This window comes from Schistocerca piceifrons, chromosome 1 (assembly GCF_021461385.2).
Source record: "Schistocerca piceifrons isolate TAMUIC-IGC-003096 chromosome 1, iqSchPice1.1, whole genome shotgun sequence".
NCBI classification, from domain to species: Eukaryota; Metazoa; Arthropoda; class Insecta; order Orthoptera; family Acrididae; genus Schistocerca; species Schistocerca piceifrons.
The window spans coordinates 1130279740-1130296552 of NC_060138.1; the positions used below are offsets into that span (position 1 = coordinate 1130279740).

A 16813-nucleotide genomic window follows, 5' to 3' on the forward strand; every position below is an offset into this window, starting at 1 on the left:
ATGCCTCTGCACGAGCCCTAATCTCTCTTATCTTATCTTTGAGGTCTTTCCGCGAAATGTAAGTTGACAGCAGAAAAATTGTACTGCAGTCAGCCTCAAATGCTGGTTCTCTAAATTTCCTCAGCAGCGATTCACGAAAAGAACGCCTCCTTTCCTCTAGAGACTCCCACCCGAGTTCCTGAAGCATTTCCGTAACACTCGCGTGATGATCAAACCTACCAGTAACAAATCTAGCAGCCCGCCTCTGAATTGCTTCTATGTCTTCCCTCAAACCAACCTGGTAGGGATCCCAAACGCTCGAGCAGTACTCAAGAATAGGTCGTATTAGTGTTTTATAAGCGGTCTCCTTTACAGATGAACTACATCTTCCCAAAATTCTACCAATGAACCGAAGACGACTATCCGCCTTCCCCACAACTGCCATTACATGCTTGTCCCACTTCATATGGCTCTGCAGTGTTACGCCCAAATATTTAATCGACGTGACTGTGTCAAGCGCTACACTACTAATGGAGTATTCAAACATTACAGGATTCTTTTTCCTATTAATCTGCATTAATTTACATTTATCTATATTTAGAGTTAGCTGCCATTCTTTACACTCATTATAACACTACCGTCTGCCACTACTATACCACAACCTCAAAGCCTAAGGCAGTTTGTATAAAGAAATTATTCTTATTCTAGTAATTATAGTATGAAGAAGCAGTGCAGTGTTACCCTCTGAGAGGAATTTTGTTATATTGACCGCGTTGTACCTAACGGAGGTGGCTTATCGGAAGTGAAAGTCAGAACTACGTAATTATCCAAACAGTAACAAATAATGTTTTACCTAGATACACTGTTTAGAAAACAAGGAAAACGGTCGCCAGCCTAATTAGGCAAGAGAATGATTAACATTCTTGTTCAAGAAAATAGTTATTAGTAACTTTAACGGACAAACACAACCTATACTTTACCACAAGCGAGTGCAATGAACTATGGCACCTGCATATGTTCACGGTTAAGATTGGAAGCTGACAGAGCAGGACAGACTATTTGCATAAATATAACAGATAACGGAACACACTATTACTTTCAAGGCTTATTCAAACCAAATAAGTTTTATAACGTTACTATTAACATTCACTGCAGAATCATAAATTGGACATAGGTTAAGTCTCTCTCAGTTAAGTACTTTACTATTTAAAATGAAAGTTAATTGGAATCCACTAACAGGTTGCTTCTCCCTATCTTTGAATAAAGAAATTATTGTTTTCATAAATAGTGGTCTTCCCTTTACTTGTTACCTAGCATTAGCACAATTGACAAACTGTGGATCCTGTTATACTATTAATATGTACTTCCAATACACAAGACATACAAACACTTAGCAAACATGGATATGTAACTAGCCACTATTGCAGTTTTCCACTTTTACTACAGGAAACATAATCTTGACAAATTTGCAAGAAACTGACTCACCTTGTACAATACACTACAGGCAACACTATGATCATTAACTAAGCAACACTTTATAAGCCTCAGTTCTAAGAGCTCTTAATCTTTAAAAGAAACTGCAAATTCTCTTTATTACCACAGTCTTCTACTTTCAAGTAAATGGTTAAATAGGAGACTTTGAAACTCCACAAAACTTTAAATTAGACTAGAATGAGATTTTCACTCTGCAGAGGAGTGTGTGCTGATATGAAACTTCCTGGCAGATTAAAACTGTGTGCCCGACCGAGACGCGAACTCAGGACTTTTGCCTTTCGCGGGCAAGGTAGGAGACGAGGTACTGGCAGAAGTAAAGCTGTGAGTACCGGGCCTGAGTTGTGCTTCGGTAGCTCAGTTGGTAGAGCATTTGCCCGCGAAAGGCAAAGGTCCCGAGTTCGAGTCTCGGTCGGGCACACAGTTTTAATCTGCCAGGAAGTTTTAAATTAGACTGTTTCCATTCCTGGGAGGCTTTCACAAGACTACATTTACTACCTCCCACAATTTCACTAAATCCACAGTAAATCTGAACACTCCCTTTTTACCAAAGATCAAACAACATTATTTAATGTTCTGAGGCTTTCATTTTTTCCCACAAACTAGGACACTCGGCAATCATAGTTTAAATGGAGAGGGACCTGAAAGGTGTTGCGATAGGGAAAAATCAATATAGGTACATGAATTCAATTACAAGTTACCTTATACACTCCTGGAAATTGAAATAAGAACACCGTGAATTTATTGTCCCAGGAAGGGGAAACTTTATTGACACATTCCTGGGGTCAGATACATCACATGATCACACTGACAGAACCACAGGCACATAGACACAGGCAACAGAGCATGCACAATGTCGGCACTAGTACAGTGTATATCCACCTTTCGCAGCAATGCAGGCTGCTATTCTCCCATGGAGACGATCGTAGAGATGCTGGATGTAGTCCTGTGGAACGGCTTGCCATGCCATTTCCACCTGGCGCTTCAGTTGGACCAGCGTTCGTGCTGGACGTGTAGACCGCGTGAGACGACGCTTCATCCAGTCCCAAACATGCTCAATGGGGGACAGATCCGGAGATCTTGCTGGCCAGGGTAGTTGACTTACACCTTCTAGAGCACGTTGGGTGGCACAGGATACATGCGGACGTGCATTGTCCTGTTGGAACAGCAAGTTCCCTTGCCGGTCTAGGAATGGTAGAACGATGGGTTCGATGACGGTTTGGATGTACCGTGCACTATTCCGTGTCCCCTCGACGATCACCAATGGTGTACGGCCAGTGTAGGAGATCGCTCCCCACACCATGATGCCGGGTGTTGGCCCTGTGTGCCTCGGTCGTATGCAGTCCTGATTGTGGCGCTCACCTGCACGGCGCCAAACACGCATACGACCATCATTGGCACCAAGGCAGAAGCGACTCTCATCGCTGAAGACGACACGTCTCCATTCGTCCCTCCATTCATGCCTGTCGCGACACCACTGGAGGCGGGCTGCACGATGTTGGGGCGTGAGCGGAAGACGGCCTAACGGTGTGCGGGACCGTAGCCCAGCTTCATGGAGACGGTTGCGAATGGTCCTCGCCGATACCCCAGGAGCAACAGTGTCCCTAATTTGCTGGGAAGTGGCGGTGCGGTCCCCTACGGCACTGCGTAGGATCCTACGGTCTTGGCGTGCATCCGTGCGTCGCTGCGGTCCGGTACCAGGTCGACGGGCACGTGCACCTTCCGCCGACCACTGGCGACAACATCGATGTACTGTGGAGACCTCACGCCCCACGTGTTGAGCAATTCGGCGGTACGTCCACCCGGCCTCCCGCATGCCCACTATACGCCCTCGCTCAAAGTCCGTCAACTGCACATACGGTTCACGTCCACGCTGTCGCGGCATGCTACCAGTGTTAAAGACTGCGATGGAGCTCCGTATGCCACGGCAAACTGGCTGACACTGACGGCGGCGGTGCACAAATGCTGCGCAGCTAGCGCCATTCGACGGCCAACACCGCGGTTCCTTGTGTGTCCGCTGTGCCGTGCGTGTGATCATTGCTTGTACAGCCCTCTCGCAGTGTCCGGAGCAAGTATGGTGGGTCTGACACACCGGTGTCAATGTGTTCTTTTTTCCATTTCCAGGAGTGTATTTGAGCACACTAACACATCCAATAAGCCGATCCTTCACTGTACGTTATTATAGTATTCCGTTACAGTGATTGCGCAATGTGGTGGCAACTGCATGTTGGTAGGTGGATTTGTAGGTAGAATTGCTGGACTCTGTCCCTTCTTGGTGGCGATGATGGATACCAATTACAGAATGGTTCCAGCTATTTATCCATCCATCCGAGGCATTGGAAAGTGACAGAAAAAGCCTCTCTCGGAACCAGCACAATATACAACTTTTACATGATAGTGCACAGTTTGGTAGCTCGTCCCCGACTGACTCTTGTTCCACCTTTTCTACCTAGCCCAACCACAACTTGCGCGCGCTACTAAGTTCCGTTCCCGAGGGAAACCACACTATCCCTTACACACAAAATAACTAAGAATCCTAAGTGAAGGTCAGCAGTTTACATAACAGCAAACAAACATTTTACATAAAACAGAACATTTGCATATATTGGCATTTCTACAAAAAATTATTCACACAGAAATTACAATTATATACAGTAAGTTTTGTTCCCTCCAAATGGGACAAAGAATTTAAATGACAGATATACTACATTGTATAGAATCAAACCACGACATCAAAGTTTTAACAAAGAAAGGAGTATACAATTTTATGTTATCGATTCAAACACATTTACAGATACTCAATGTTATAACATTAAACCAAAGCAAAAAGCAAAATAAATCCGTACAGCATTAGAGCTATGGTGTTACACAATCACAAATCCTGTTCAAGTCATCTTGTATCCTCCTACAGTCACTCAACGACGACACCTTCCCGTACACCACAGCATCATCAGCAAACAGCCGCACATTGCTATCCACCCTACCCAAAAGATCATTTATGTAGGTAGAAAGCAACAGCGGACCTACCACACTTCCCTGGGGCACTCCAGATGATACCCTCACCTCCGATGAACACTCACCATCGAGGACAACGTGCTGGGTTCTATTACTTAAGAAGTCTTCGAGCCACTCACATACTTGGGAACCACCCAATTAAGCAGTGTGTTTACTTGCATTTTATAAAAAAAAAGATATTCTTTCTGTAGTAGGCTGCCGACGTTTCTGGCCGAGTGGTTCTAGGCACTTCAGTCTGGAACCGTGCTACTGCTACGGTCGCAGGTTCGAATTTTGTCTCAAGCATGGATGTGTGTGATGTGCTTAGGTTAGTTAGGTTTAAGTAGTTCTTAGTTCTAGGGGAGTGATGGCCTCAGATGTTAAATCCCATTGTGCTCAGAGCCATTTGAACCATTTTTGTAGCAGGCTATCTTTCCATAATTTGAAAAGTATTAATAAACAGCAGAATAATAAACAACCGATAAATGAAAAGCCAGACGAAGCACTTTGGAGATCTTCGTATAGCGCCTGACTTGGGTGGCGGGCGAAGTTTTTCGGTTGTAAGGTCAGAGCTGATTCGGTAGTGTCGGAGGACAGACATGTTGCCTGCCGCGGTATTAGTTACGACATAATTTGCAATATCTAGTTTGTAAATGTGAGAACTGGACTGACAGTCTTGGAGGACAGACATGTAGTCTGCCCGGTCGGTGTCAGTTAAGACTCTATTAGCGATGCATCCGTTGAATAAATGTGTGAGCTGGTTCGGGAGTCTCGGACGGACATGTTGTCTGCTACGATATCAGTTAACACTTAACTTGCATTTTCTAGTTCCCACATGTGATAGCTGTAATTACGGAAATGCACAGTTCATTAATTTTTTGAAGAACAGAAGCTACTTGACTCTAAAAGGGAATGTAACTCTACAGTTTCTCATGTCCTGCTAAAAAAAGAAAGCGAGTGGCATTCCGTATAAAAAAACTGATTGGGAATTTAATTATTTCTAAAGTAACAGTTCCTCGCTAATAGTTTCTTACAGCCTCAAGATGTCGGATTCACGACATACGTGCTGTCTTCCACGCAATGGACAACTATAGAAATCGGCAAGTTGATGAACATTAATTAGAACCTACTCATTCCACTCATGGCAGTGGAAACAAATAGGGACCTCACGTGTACTGCAATCTTAGTACAATGAGATCAGTGATACGTTCTCTGTGGTGACACGGAGGAAGTATGAAGGAGAGAAATTTTCGAGGAAAGGTGTTTACAGGGGGACAATTATTGACTATGCGAAATAAAATCGTCGTAACTTCTGAATAGTCCGAGTTAGGACGTTCAAATTGCGCGGTTGGCCGCGCGGAATCATGGGAATTAGTATGCGCATGCATGATTTGGCGGAGCGACGAAGCTTACTTCCATTTGTATGGATTCGTTCATAATCAAAACTGGCTCATTTTGGGGGGTCGAGCCGGCCAAAGTGGCCGAGCGGTTCTAGGAGCTGCAGTCTGGAACCACGAGACCGCTACGGTCGCAGGTTCGAATCCTACCTCGGGCATGGATGTGTGTGATGTCCTTAGGTTGGTTAGGTTTAACTAGTTCTAAGTTCTAGGGGACTACTGAGCTCAGCAGTTGACTCCCATAGTGCTCAGAGCCATTTGAACCATTTTTGAGGGGTCGGGGGGGGGGGGGGGGGCTTAGAGTCTGCATTTCGTGATCGAGAAATTACTTCAATTTCAACGGATTACTGTATGGTGTTTAATATTCATTCACGGACTAATCGGTGCGATATTCCTTGATGGTGCGGTGACAACCGAACGGTGCGTGAAGGTTTTGGAAGATGATTTCTTCCCCATCATCCAAAGTGACTCTGATTTCGACAGGACGTGGTTCATGCGAAACGGATCTCGACCATTCAGGCTGGTGGAAGCTCTGTAATAGTGTGGGGCGTGTGCAGTTTAAGTGATGTGTGACCCCTGATACGTCTAGATACGACTCTGACAGATGACACGTATCTAAGAATCCTGTCTGATCGCCTGCAGCCATTCATGTCCATTGTGCATTCCGACGGACTTGCGCAATTCCAGCAGGACAATGCAAGACCCCACACGTCCAGAATTTCTACAGAGTGGCTCCAGAAACACTCTTCTGACTTTAAACACTTCCGATGGCCACCAAACTCCCCAGACATGAACATTACTGAGCATATCTGGGATCTGGGATGCCCTCTCGTACTCTTACGAATATTAGGCAGCCGTACCAGTTTCTTTGGCTCTTCAGTGCAGGACCGGTTCTTTGAAGGTCAGATGACAGTCTCAGCTGTTGAAGCCGATCATCAGAAAAAAAAATTACTGGATGCGTTCTTGGTTGTTAAAAGTTTCTTAGAAGGAGGTATTGATCGCTCTTTCCTATCACTAATGATGAGAAATTGCAGTCTTACAGTTTTCCTTTGTTTCCTGTAGGGACCTCGTTTTATGTTCGTTTTGTACGAAGATAAAGAGAAGATTTTTTTCATTCACAGTCAGTGCAGTTGCCGAGAGATGCATTTCATTTCGATCTTCGCAGAAACTCGAAAAGAGATAGGCAGGAGATTTTGAAAATCATTTGTGACGATGAAAGGAAAGATTATTTAGATCGGGGAGACATCAAAGAATTCATCACAGAGTTTTCAATAGGACTTTAATCTGGTGTGGCGCGTCGTGCCGCGTTCCCCTTCTCCTCATCCTTCCATCGAAATCCAAACGAATTTAAAACCCTCAACACTGGCGATCTTTTACAGAAGCTCGAAATTTAGCGCGGACTTGAATGCGAGGTGTTTACATATAATAGTTTACACAGCGAAACCTTGTCCCTAAACCTGGCAGAAATTCCAAAGAGATTCTGGTCATATGTAAGATATGATAGCAGCAAGCCCAGTCAGTGCCTTCTCTGCCCGATAGCAATGGAAATACTGTAGATGACAGTGCCGCTAAGACAGAGTTACTAAACACAGCTTCCGAAATCCCTTCACTAAAGAAGATCAGCTGCTGACATGAGTAACTTAGATGTACTGAATCAATTTAAATTACTTAATAAAGGCAAGTCTTCCCGTCAAGACTATTTGACAATTAGGTCCCTTTCAGAGTATGCTGATGCAATAGCGGCATACTTAACAATCATATACGACCGCCCGCTCGACGAAAGATCCGTACCCAAAAATTGGAAAGTAGCACAGGTCACACCCACTATTCAACAAAGGCCATAGGAATAATCCACTAAATTACAGACCCACACCATTAGCGTCGATATGCAGCAGGATTTTGGAACATATATTGTGTTCGAACATTACGAACTGCCTCGAAGAGTACGGTCTGTTAACACATAGTCGATTTGTTTTAAGGAAACACAACCAGTCCTTCACTCACACGAAATGTTGAGTGCTATTGACAAGTTATTTCAAACTGATTTCCTATTTCTACATTTCCAGAAGGCTTTCGACAGTGTGCCTCACAAGTGGCTTGTATTCAAATTATGTTCTTATAGAAGACTGTCTCAGTTATGTGAGTGAATTCGTGATTTCTCGTAAGAGAGATCACAGATCGTAGTAACTGACGGGAAGTCATCAAGTAAAACAAAATGTTATAGGGCCTCTGCTATTCCTTACCTGCAGAAACTATTTAAAAGACAATCTTAGCATCGGTCTTTGGTTGCTTACAAATAATGCTGTCCTTCATCGTCTATTAAAAGCATCAGAAGATCAAAACCAATTGCAAAACCATTAAGATAAGATACCTGTATGGTACTAAAATTGGCAATTGACCCTAAATAACGAAAAGTGGGAGGTCATACATATGAGAGCTAAAGGGAATCCATTAAACTTCGGCTACACGATAAATCAATAAAATCTGATGTCCGTAAATTCAACTAAATACCAAGGAATTACAATTACGAACAACTTAAATTGGAAGGAACAGGTAGTGGGGAAGGCTAACCAAAGGCTGCATTTTATTGGCAGGACAGTCCGCCCCCGGTAGCTGAGTGGTCAGCGCGACAGACTGTCAATCCCAAGGGCCCGGGTTCGATTCCCGGCTGGGTCGAAGATTTTCTCGGCTCAGGGACTGGGTGTTGTGTTGTCCAAATCATCATCATTTCATTCCCATCGACGTGCAAGTCGCCGAAGTGGCGTCAAATCGAAAGACTTGCGCAATGCGGGCGGTCTACAAGACGGGAGGCCCTCGTCACACGCCATTGATTGATTGATTGGCAGGACACTTAGAAGACGCAACAGATTTACTAAAGAGACTGCCAGCAGTATGCTTCTCCTTCCTCTTCGGAGTACTACTACACTACACCCATGGATGCTCACGTGAATGTCCCCCAGAGCAAACTCGAGCCACGTCCAGGTTGTGTCCGTCCTGCGGTACAGGTGTTAAGGAACTGTTCACCTGGATGATGACGGATTCGTGTCCTGTCATCGGCACGATGAAGAAGGTCTCAGGCTTCATCAAACAGTGCAACGTTCGGCCACTGCTCCAACGTCCATTGACTACTGTAACGTGCCCGTTTCGGTCGAAGTTGCCAATGTCGTGATGTTAACGTCGGCACTTGCATGGGCCGTCAGCTGCGGAGGCCCGTCGTTACTAGTCTTATAGCGCACTCTGTGTTCAGACCCGCTTGTACTCTGCCCAGCATTAAAGTCTGATGTTAGTTCCGAAACCGTTCACCGCCTGTCCTGTTTCAACAGTCACAGCACTCCTCGAACACGCGACAGGTCGTGCAGTTTCCTAAATGCTTGTACCGAGTCTCTGGGATAACACAATCTGCATTCGGTCAAACTCAGATAGATCGCACACCTTCCCCATGCTACACACAGACAGCAAACTCACGCACCGAGCGAGGTGGCGCAGTGGTTAGACACTGGACTCGCATTCGGGAGGACGACGGTTCAATCCCGCGTCCGGCCATCCTGATTTAGGTTTTCCGTGATTTCCCTAAATCGCTCCAGGCAAATGCCGGGATGGTTCCTTTCAAAGGGCACGGCCGACTTCCTTCCCTGTCCTTCCCTAATCCGATGAGACCGATGACCTCGCTGTCTGGTCTCCTTCCCCAACACATCCAACCAACCAGCAAACTCACAGATACTACACTACTGGCCATTAAAATTGCTACACCACGAAGATGACGTGCTACAGACGCGAAATTTAACCGACAGGAAGAAGATGCTGTGATATGCAAATGATTAGCTTTTCAGAGCATTCACACAAGGTTGGCGGCGGTGGCGACACCTACAACGGGCTGACATTAGGAAACTTTCCAACCGATTTCTCATACACAAACAGCAGTTTACCGGCGTTGCCAGGTGAAACGTTGTTGCGATGCCTCGTGTAAGGACGAGAAATGCGTACCATCATGTTTCAGACTTTGATAAAGGTCGGATTGTAGCCTATCGGGGTTGCGGTTTATCGTATCGCGACATTGCTGCTCGCGTTGGTCGAGATCCAATGACTGTTAGAGGAATATGGAACAGTGGGTTCAGGAGGGTAACACGGAACGCCGTGCTGGATACCAACGGCCTCGTATCAGTAGCAGTCGAGATGATAGGCATCTTATCCGCATGGCTGTAACGGATCGTGCAGCCACGTCTCGATCCCTGAGTCAACAGATGGGGGCGTTTGCAAGACAACAACCATCTGCACGAACAGTTAGACGACGTTTGCAGCAGCATGGACCATCAGCTCGGAGAGCATGGCTGCGGTTACCATTGACGCTGCATCACAGACAGGAGCGCCTGCGATGGTGTGCTCAACGACGAACCTGGGTCCACGAATGGCAAAACGTCATTTTTTCGGATGAATCCAGATTCTGTTTACAGCATCATGATGGTCGCATCCGTGTTTGGCGACATCGCGGTGAACGCACATTGGAAGCGTGTAGTCGTTATCGCCATACTGGCGTATCACACTGCGTATGGGGTGCCATTGGTTACACGTCGCGGTCACCTCTTGTTTGCACTGACGGCACTTTAAACAGTGGACGTTACATTTCAGATATGTTACGACCCGTGGCTCTACCCTTCATTGGATCCCTGCGAAACCCTACATTTCAGCAGGATAATGCACGACCACATGTTGCACGTCCTGTACGGGCCTTTCTGGATACAGAAAATGTTCGACTGCTGCCCTGGCCAGCACATTCTCCAGATCTCTCGCCAATTGAAAACGTCTGGTCAATGGTGGCCGAGCAACTGGCTCGTCACAATACGCCAGTCACTACTCTTGATGAAGTGTTTGTTGTATCGTGTAGAAGCTGCATGGGCAGCTGTACCTGTACGCGCCATCCAAGCTCTGTTTGACTCAATGCCCATTCCCGCGCCCGGGTTCCCGTGTTCGATTCCCGGCGGGTGTTGTATGATGTCCTTCGGTTAGTTAGGTTTAAGTAGTTCTAGGTTATAGGGGAGTGATGACCATAGATGTTAAGTCCCATAGTGCTCAGAGCCATTTGAACCAACTCAGTGCCCAGGAGTATCAAGGCCGTTATTATGGGCAGTGGTGGTTGTTCTGGGCACTGATTTCTCAGGATCTATGCACCCAAATTGCCTGGAAATGTCATCACATGTCAGTTCTAGTACAATATATTTGTCCAATGAATACCCGTTTATCATCTACATTTGTTCTTGGTGTAGCAATTTTCATGGCCAGTAGTGTACGTGCTCTGTACGTGTGCCTGACTAGCAGTCATTCGTCGCCAGGTGACGCTGCTATTGCCTGGCCGGATTTATATCGACGGCAGGTCGGTGGCCATATGTTCTGGGTGATCAATGTACATTGGACAAAGCAACTTTGTCAAAGTATTTTGATATCGTAACACCAGCCGAAGCCAATACACAGGGATTCGCGTAAAATGCTTAAGTGCCGAGGGTAACGCTGGACGCAGACTTGGATCCCACACTGCGCTGTCCCATTTGCAGGCCCAGTATACACTGCGAGATAACAAAGCTGACAGGTACCTCGCAGTGGAACGTCGCATGCCGAGCAGCCGCTAATGAAGCTCGCGAGAGGGCAGCTGGCGTGTAGCGTGGCGGATGGCTAACCTCTGTTTTAATCCAGGCCTACCGCAGCGCCGCCGCCGGCAGCTCCAAACACTGCGCGTGGCTTTGGCTCTCTGACGTAGGGGATTCCGCCGTCACTCGCAGCCGGCATTGGCCGGCCAACAGGCTCCCGTCACCTTCGGATTATTTACGGCTATCTGTAATGAAAGGCCATTCATAATAGCGTAATGCTGGCTGGACGTTCACAGTCTCTTGATTTGTAACTTCACAAGCAGCGGCCGAAAATTTATGGATCACCGGCAGCCACACGAAGATATGTAGCTCTACACCATCCCTCTTCTTCTTTATGTCACACTATTTCGTCTCCTTTTTTCCGTGTGTTCTATGATTCCCTTCTCAGAATTTTGGTTCAATGGATATAACGAATCAGTGTCAAAATGTTGCCTCATCTACCTATTTAATGTGTAAAAAAATACTAGAATTTACGCGTTTCGAAGATCAAGCTATCATCCTAAGTATAACCGTACATGAATCTCTAAAAATGACCAACATAAAACATAATCAAGAACAGCTAGTATTATTTCATTGTACAACAATGTATTTATTATTATTGCTCTTGTTTATGTTTTTATTGGCCAGTTTTAGAGATTATTGAACGGCTATGTTGGTGAAGAAGACTTGATCTTCGAAATGGGTAAATTCTAGTGTATTTTTTTTTATACTGTAAGTAGGTGCTTGAGCCGACATTTTAACTTTGGTTTTATGTATAAAATCAAGTATATAACAGAACGTTTTCAGCAATTTATATTACAAGTCACTTTCGTTCACGAGTGAAAGCGCAGTGGGGTCTGGGTATCTAGGGTCCTCAAACATGAGTCATGAACAGCCGTAGTCAAGTCTTTACTTAATTCGTCATTACCATTTTCGGTTATACTAAATGTTACTTCACCAATTGTATAACATTATGAACATATTCTTTCAAAAAAACATTAACAAAAAAAATGCTTCAAATGGCTCTGAGCACTATGGGACTTAACATCTGTGGTCATCAGTACCCTAGAACTTAGAACCTAACAAACCTAAGGACATGACACACATCCATGCCCGAGGCAGGATTCGAACCTACGACCGTAGCAGTCTCGCGGTTCCGGACTGAGCGCCTAGAACCGCTAGACCACCACGGCCGGCAAAACCATTAACAAAACACAGCAACAAGTTCATTACACATTCCTATTTCAGTTATGGAAAATGATAATAAGCCTCTTCTCAGTGGTTTCATGTGGCCCGTCACAATCTCCTGTGCCAATCTGTTCATCTCAGAGTAGCACTTGCAACCTATGTCCTCAATTATTTGCTGGATGTATTCCAACTTCTCTCTTGAGTTTTTGCCCTCTACATCTCCCTCTAGTACCATGCAAGTCATTCCCTCATGTCTTAACATATGTCTTGTCATCCTGTCCCTTCTTGTTATCAGTTTTCTATACATTCCTTTCCTCTCCAGTTCTTCGCAGAAGCTCCTCTTTCCTTGTCCTAACAGTTTACCTAATTTTCAACATTCGTTTGTATTACCTTATCTCAAATGTTTCGATTCTCTTCTCTTCCGGTTTTCCCACTGTCCATGTTACACTTCCGTTCAAAGCTCTACTCCAGACGTACAGTATCAGAAATTTCTTCCTCAAATTAAGGCCTATGTATGATACTAGTAGACTTCTCTTGACTATGAATGTCCTTTATGCCATCGCTAGTCTGCTTTTGATGTCCTCCATACTCCGTCTGTCATTGCTTATTTTACTGTCTAGGTAGCAGAATTCCGTAACTTTATCTACTTCTAAACCTTCAATCCTCATATTAATCGCTGTTCTCATTTCTGCTACTTCCCACTGCTTTCGTATTTCTTCGATTTACTCCTAATGCATATTTGTACTCATTAGATTGTTCATCGGCGAATAGTATCATTGATATCCTTTCACCTTGAAATTTAATTCCACTCCTGAACTTTTCTTTTATTTCCATCATCGCTTCTTCGATGCACAGATTGAACAGTAGGGACGGAAGACTACATCCCGGTCTCACACCGTTTTTAATACGAGCACATCGTTCTTGGTCGTCCAGTCTTATTATTCCCTTTTGGCTCTTGTACATATTGTATATTACCCGTCTCTCCCTGAAGCTTACGGTATTTTTTTCAGAATTTCGAATATCCTGCGCCATCGTTTTACACTGTCGAACACTTTTTCCAGGTCGACTCATCCTATGGACGTGTCTTGAATTTTATTTACCCTTGCTTCCTTTATCAACGGTAACGTCAAATTTGCCTCTCTGTTGCTTTTACCTTTTCTAAAGCCAAACTGATCGTCATCTAGTAAATCCTGAATTATCTTTTTCATTCTTCTGTATATTATTATTGTCAGCAACTTGGACGCATGAGCTGTTAAGCTGATTGTGCTATAATTCTCGCATTTGTCAGCTCTTCCAGTCTTCGGAATTGTGTGGATGATATTTTTCCGAAATCAGATGGTATGTCGCTAGACTCATACATTCTACACACAAACATGAATAGTCATTTTGTCGTCACCTCCTCCAATGATTTTAGAAATTTATGGAGCGTTATCTATCCCTTCTGCCTTATTTGATATTAAGTCCTTCAAAGCTCTTTTAAATTCCGATTCTAATACTGGATCCCTTATCTAAATCGACTCTTGTTTCTTCTAGTATCACATTAGACAAATATTTCCCCTCATAGAGGGTTTCAATTTATTCTGTCCACCTATCCGCTCTCTCCCTTGCATTTAACAGTCGAATTCCCTTTGCACTCTTGAATGTTACCGCCCTTGCCTTTAACGTCACCAAAGGTTGTTTTGATTTTCCTGTATGCGGAGTCTATCCTTCCGACAATCATTTCTTTCTCGATTTCTTCAAATTTTTCATGGAGCCATTTCGCCTTAGCTTTCCTGCATTTCCTATTTATTTCATTCCTCAGCGACTTGTACTTCTGTATTTCTGAGTTTCTAGGAACATTTTTGTACTTCCAGCTTTCATCGATCAACTGAAGTATTTCTTTTGTTACCCATGGAATCTTCATTATTATCTTCTTTGTACCTAAGTTTTCCTTTTCAACTTCTGTGATGGCCCTTTTGGAGATGTCCATTTCCTTCAATTTTACTGCCTACTAAGCTATTTCTTATTGCTGTCTCTATAGCCTTCAAGCATATCTTGCCATTCCATGGTACTTCCGCATCGCACTGATTTGCTTATTTGTATTAAGATGGTATCTGTTCTTTCGGCCATGTCCCATAAGAACAGATACCATCTTCATATAGATAACGCTTACCGGCCAATTATCTTCTTCAGTGCAGATGCACTCACATTGCCCGAACTCTCACGGGAATCGGTAGATTGATTACCGCGAGTAAAGAGTACAGTGGGCAGAGGCACTACAAATGTAGTGTATGGAAAGTAGGTTGGAAGTGTGGGTCTCACGGGCAGCGTGCCGGAGCTGGAGATATCGGGTTCGAGTCCCGGTCGGGGCACACATTTTCAGCTTTCCCAGTTGATATTTGTCAACGCCTGTAAGTAGATAATGGTCTGGATTTCATTGTAATTTTATTATTTGCTTATTGATTATTCCTGAGCAATTTCTTAAACTTCAGCCTACTCTTGGTCACTACTAGATAGTGATCTGAGTCTGTACCTGTTCCTGGGTACGCCTTACAATCCAGTATATGATTTCGGAATCTCTGTCTGACCATGATGTAATCTAAAATCTTCTCGTATTACCCGGCCCTGTCCATGTATACTTCCTCCTCTTCTGATTCTTGAACAGAATATTTGCTATTATTAGCTGAAACGTATTGCAGAACTCAGTCTTTCAGCTCTCTTATCTCTTGTCCCAAGCCCATGTTCTCCTGTAATCTTTTCTACTACTCCTTCCCTTACAACTGCATTCCGGTCCCCCATGGCTACTAGATTTTCATCCCCCTTTACATACTGTATTACTCTTTCAATATCCTCATACGCTTTCTCTGTCTCTTCATCTTCAACTTGTGACGTCAGCGTGTACCGGGTGATCAAAAAGTCAGTATAAATTTGAGAACTGAATAAATCACGGAATAATGTAGATAGAGAGGTACAAATTGACACACATGCTTGGAATGACATGGGGTTTTATTAGAACCAAAATAATACAGAAGTTCAAAAAATGTGTCTGACAGATGGCGCTTTATCTGATCAGAATAGCAATAACTAACATAACAAATTAAGACAAAGCAAAGATGATGTTCTTTACAGGAAATGCTCAATATGTCCGCCATCATTCCTCAACAATAGCCGTAGTCGAGGAATAATGTTGTTAACAGCACACTGTAGAGCACGTTCGGAGTTATCGTGAAGCGTCGGATGTTGTCTTTCAGTATCCCTAGATATGGCGGTCGATCACGGTACACTTGCGACTTCAGGTAACCCCAAAGCCAATAATCGCACGGACTGAGGTCTGGGGATCTAGGAGGCCAAGCATGACGAAAGTGGCGGCTGAGCACACGATAATCACCAAACGACGCGCGCAGGGGATCTGTCGGACATTTTGTGAACTTTTTTTTTTGTTCTAATAAAACCCCATGTCATTTCAAGCATGTGTGTCAATTTTTACCTCTCTATCTACATTATTCCGTGGTTTATTAAGGCTTCAAATTTATACTGACTTTTTGATCACCTGGTGTATCTGAACTATCGTTATCGGTGTTGGTTTGCTGTCGATTCTGATAAGAACAACCCTGTCACTGAGCTGTTCACAGTAACACACTCTCTGCCCTACCTTCCTATTAATAACGAATCCTACTCCCGTTATAGCATTCTCTGCTGCTGTTGATATTACCTTATACTCATCTGACCAAAAGCCCTTGTCTTCTTTCCACTTCACTTCACTGACCCCTACTGTATCTAGACTCAGCCTTTGCATTTCTGTATTAAGAGTTTCTGGTTTCCTACCACGTTCAAGCTTCTGACATGCCACTCCCCGACTCTTAGATCGTTATGCTTTCATTGATTATTCAATCTTTTCCTCATGGTAAACTCCCCCTTGGCAGTCCCCTCCCGGAGATCCGGATGGGGGACTGTTCCGGAATCTTTTGCCAATGGAGAGATCATCATGACACTTCTTCAATTGCAGGCCACATGTCCTGTGGTTATACATTATGTGTCTTTAATGCAGTGATTTACATTGCCTTCTGAATCCTCATGCCGTTAAACATTGCTGATTCTTCCGCCTAGGCTATGACCTCTGAAGAATGTTAGTACGTGAGGGGCTGAGAGTAGTATGGTCTCAGGAAA

The 16813-nt window shown here is 44.3% G+C and overlaps 1 non-coding gene across 1 annotated transcript; it reads left to right on the forward strand.

The window, feature by feature from the left end:
* Positions 1-1815: 1815 nt before the first annotated feature.
* Trnas-cga lies at positions 1816-1890 on the forward strand. The gene has a single exon. It is a non-coding gene; the product is annotated as a tRNA-Ser (tRNA).
* Positions 1891-16813: the final 14923 nt, after the last annotated feature.